Source organism: Arachis ipaensis, chromosome B05 (assembly GCF_000816755.2).
Source record: "Arachis ipaensis cultivar K30076 chromosome B05, Araip1.1, whole genome shotgun sequence".
Classification (NCBI taxonomy): domain Eukaryota; kingdom Viridiplantae; phylum Streptophyta; class Magnoliopsida; order Fabales; family Fabaceae; genus Arachis; species Arachis ipaensis.
Genome location: NC_029789.2, coordinates 109,633,211 through 109,638,526, shown reverse-complemented (window position 1 = coordinate 109,638,526; position 5,316 = coordinate 109,633,211).

Below are 5,316 nucleotides of genomic sequence, written 5' to 3'. Positions count from 1 at the left end.
AGAATTTCAGATAAACGTATGGAGATGCTTTCGTTCCTCTAATCTCTGCTTTCCTGCTGTCTTCATCCAATCAATCCTACTCCTTTCCATGGCAAGCTTTATGTAGGGCATCACCGTTGTCAATGGCTACATCCCATCCTCCTGTGAAAATGGTCCAATGCGCCGTCACTGTATGGCTAATCATCTGTCGGTTCTCGATCATACTGGAATAGGATTTACTATCCTTTTGCGTTTGTCACTACGCCCAGCACTCGCGAGTTTGAAGCTCGTCACAGCCATCCCTTCCCAGATCCTACTCAGAATACCACAGACAAGGTTTATACTTTCCGGATCTCAGGAATGGCCATCCATGGGTTCTAACTTATACCACGAAGACACTAATAACTCGGACTCGGTCCCCTATATTAGATATCCAAGAGATATCCATTCAATCTAAGGTAGAACGGAAGTGGTTGTCAAGCACGCGTTCATAAGTTGAGAATGATGATGACTATCACGATCATCACATATATCATATTGAAGTGCGAATGAATATCTTAGAAGCGGAATAAGTTGAATTGAATAGAAAATAGTAGTACTTTGCATTAATCTTTGAGGAACAGCAGAGCTCCACACCTTAATCTATGGTGTGTAGGAACCCTACCGTTGAAAATACATAAGTGATGAAGGTTCAGGCATGGCCGAATGGCCAGCCCCCAAAACGTGATCAAAGGATCAAAAGATAATCCAAAGATGTTCCAAAAATGTAAATACAATAGTAAAAAGTCCTATTTATACTAGACTAGCTACTAGGGTTTACAGAAGTAAGTAATTGATGTAGAAATCCACTTCCGGGGCCCACTTGGTGTGTGCTTGGGCTGAGCATGAAGCTTTCACGTGGAGAGGTCATTCTTGGAGTTGAATGCCAGTTTGTAACGTGTTTCTAGCGTTGAACTCCACATTGCAACTTGTTTCTGGCGCTTAAAGCCAGACTACAACATGGAACTGGCGTTCAATGCCAGTTTGCATCGTCTAAACTCGGGCAAAGTATGGACTATTATATATTTCTGGAAAGCCCTGGATGTCTACTTTCCAACGAAATTGGAAGCGCGCCATTTGGAGTTCTTTAGCTCCAGAAAATCCACTTTGAGTGCAGGGAGGTCAGAATCCAACAGCATCTGCAGTCCTTCTTCAACCTCTGAATCTGATTTTTGCTCAAGTCCCTCAATTTCAGCCAGAAATTACCTGAAATCACAGAAAAACACACAAACTCATAGTAAAGTCCAGAAATGTGAATTTTAATTAAAAACTAATAAAAATATACTAAAAACTAACTAAATCATATTGAAAACTATGTAAAAACAATGCCAAAAAGCGTATAAATTATCCGCTCATCAGTTACCTTCATGTGAACGTTTCGCGCTTTTGAAATTCTAATTTTTGAGCTTAATCCTTCATCAGGCTTCTAGAATATATTATTTCTTTCTATATATAAATATGTAAGAGCCTTAGGACTGTCGTAATCTCTGATTAACCTTTGCTTTATGGCTAGAGGTAAGGCTTAGGGTAATTGGGGTGTTACAAACCATACCAGCGATTAATAACCGTCTTATGCCTCTTTTCAAAAACAATGGTTTACATTAAAAGTAAAGTCGGAAATATTTTCTAAAAGAGGAACTGTTCAATTCTCAAAAACTCAAAAGCCTTTCAAAAGGTTTATCTATGCTAAACCAAAATAGCCTTTCATATTCTTCAAAACCAGAAACACAAAACCGAAACCAACCATCGGTCCATCTCATTTCAACCACGGCCCTAGGCCCAAACAAATCCAACCAACAACCAATCACCATAGTCCAACAGAGTCTCAGTCGCAAACACAATTAGGAAGATGCAAGCACAAACAAACAGTTATTGCAAGTAGAACAATTAGCAGTTAATCACAAGTAGTCACAAAGGCAAACCAAGTACAATATGCACACCCAAACGATGTCACATAGATGCATATGATGCATGCATGTCCTAGTGGCTGATGATATCATCTATCGGTTATAAAGCCAACCCGACAAGTCCTAGTAATTAACCATTGGACTGTCCCTCTGTCGTGCATCCCCAACTCGAGTTATTCTCGATCATCATCATGATCATAATCATAATCCATATCCGACACTCTCACTGGTGTATATTCACGGGGGAAAGCTCATCCGGGGCTTTCACAGTGCCCAGCCACCCTTACGACATAGGGTCAATAGAGTATCAAGTCTCAACCTGGAGCACGTGGTGGCTAGCCGCTGCTACTACCCAGGGAAACTCGTAACTCAGATAGTGGAAGTGCAAAATCACAATTATCAATATCTCAGCATATATGCATTCATTCTCAACCATGGATCAACATCCATCTCAGCCATCTGGCTTAAATTCATAATTCATAGTCAGCCATACAGCTCATAACTCATTCAGCAATCAACCATAATTCAATATCATACACAGCCATTCCGGCTCATAACAAAATAGCACTTCCACCATTCAACATCATCAAATTCATGAAATCGGCATTTAAGCCATAAATCACTTTTCTCAATTCATTTCACTTTGAAATCAAATTTCAGCTCCTTTCAGCCTTGGCTTTAAAGATCTCATTTCTCAAATCATCTCAGGCTCATAAGCCACTTTTACTCAAAGTAAGTTCCCCTTAAAGCCACCCTCAGCATTCTCTTTCCAAAACTTCCAAAACCATGGCAAGTTAAGGATTTATTTAGAAATATTGAAAATCATCCATCCAACAACAGGATTTTATAACAAAAGTTCCTCGGTAGAGTCTCAAGTCTTTAGGGGAGATTAACATAACTCATTTCCTCAAATTCACTTAAAATTATTAAGACCTTGGCTTCCTGATTTGAGTAACAAAATAGGATCTAAGCCAAACCGAGTCATGTAATCAATTACTCTTTTCAAAGCCATTTCCTTTACTTAAAACAAAAACTAACTTCAACCCCATGAGAAATTCTAAAGCGTTTCAAACTGCTCAGAAATTGTTTTAATCTTGCAAAAATGCAGAACTCAAGGAGTATTTAAAACTTTTTCCAAAACATTTTAGAATGAAACTTGTCAATATACGTTCAAGTTCTTTCAAAGTCACTGAAACTTCTCTAATTGAAACCCTCAAGCCAAATTCAAAGGCATAAACCCTTTTCACATTTAAAACAGCCTTAAAGCATAAGTTTCATCTAAATAACTTGTTCACAAGGGAAATATAATACTTTTCTTAAGAAACAAGACTAAATCACAATTTCCTTTTTAATAATTCATTTCAAAAGCATAAGTCATCCCTTTCTTAATAATTCAGATAAAATAGTAGAGGCCGTTAACTCATGAGTCTCCGAATAACGTTTTAGTAAAGTCCCGGATTCTACCAGAATTTCGGCAACACCTCCCCTAAAACTTGGACTTTGCCACCCGGTTTGGGTCCCAACAACACAGACCACAATTCTTTTCAACAGCACCAAGTCCAAAAATCAGTTCAAGGCAAGCCAAATCCAACAGTCACCTTATTTTCATATTTCAAGGAAACTGTTTCAAAATCAAATCATTAACAGCCGATTAAACTCATTTCTTAAAGCTTTAAAGAAACGGTTCAGTAACAATCATTTATTAAAACCAGATCATTTAAAGCAGACCAGGCTATATCCAAGAGTATATTCTATTTTTCACATTATCAAGAAAATCAACTCAACTTAAATCAATTCCCAATGGATTAAACTCGATTTCAAAGCTTTGAAAGAATCAACTTCAAAAGCATTTCGTTTCACAAAGCCACACAATAATCCAACCAACAAACGTTCATAATCAAACGAGACAAATCAAACCATACATAAGGCCGATACAATCACCAAATACACATTCTCTCACGTCAGTATCTACATGTAATAATTCCAATATATAAAAATATAGTTTTTGGAAAGTGCCCCTACCTCAAAACGCAAATCCATAACCCAAACGTCTCACAGAGTCCTTTCCGCCTCAACCCGAACTGACGGCAACCAAAACCTCAGCTCCCAGCCACTTCCGCAATAACCATAGCAACACTAATCGCAACATATAATAATCAGGACTCGACCCCACGTTACCAAAACTCATATTCATTATCCAAACACAATCGAATACTAACGCGAGGCTTTTCGAAACATAATTTATTTACTGAACTAGCGAAACGAAGCAGCCGTAGCTCCATATCAACCCGGCAGCGGCTCCGTCAGCCACCTCAAGTGGCAGTGGCGGCGAAAAACCCCGACAACTGCGACTGCACAACAACGTCATGATGATAAAAACCCAGGAATAGAAAGGAATGAAGACCAAATGCAAGGACCCTTACCCGCAGTGATTTTTTGGCGACTAAGCTGTATTCTCCGGTGGCAGAGACGGCGGAGCAGCTCGAAATGGCCAGCAACAGTGGCGGCGCTAACCCAGCACCAACATCCACCACCGTCACCACCTCCCACTCCAGGCAGATCCAACAGCCGCAAAAAAAATAAAACGGCAGCAAAAGGGTTAGCCCCAACCCGCGATCATGGTTCTCCAGCGCAACACTAGCCACAACAGGAACGGCGGCGGTGAGACCCCAACAGCGACGAGTTTCCCAGCGATAGAACAAGCAGGACTGGCGATGGCGCGGCTGGAGGTCACAGCGACGCTGGAGACACGGAAGGGTTCCGACGCAGTGGTAAGCACGGCCGAACCAAACTGGATTGAGACCAAGACAAGAAGGATGGTAATGCAGCAAAATAGAGGATCTAAATTGGATAGGAATTTAAAAGCAATTACTGCCCTGGGGATTTCAAAACAAGGTATATGTCATAATCGACTCAAAACAAGCATAACAGTGACAATAAAACATGAAAATAGACCGTAATCAAGGAAAAGATCACTCAAGAAATAACGAAGTAGCATCGGACTCACCGACAGCAACTCTAGCAGATCAGTAATAGCACCAACGCCAGTATTCCAGATGATTGTAGTAGACAAACAGGTGAAGCAAAGGGGCTAAATTAAATCAGAGATACATGCTACCATGAGTGAAATAGTAACATAGCAGAGAACAAAATTTAAAATAGAACAAGAGCGAAAGGGGTTACGGTTTCAAAATTGGGGAAATTGAAATCAGAACAAGGAGGATGCTGCTGGCCAAGGTGAAATATGGTGGCGGCATCTTGCTCTCTCTGATGACAAACAAGAACAATGGCGGCGACCAAGAATCCCAGCGGCGACAACGACCCCCTTTCTCTCCCAGTCGTGTTCTGTCTCATCGCTCCTCTTCCTCTTGTGCACAGCGGCAGTATCATC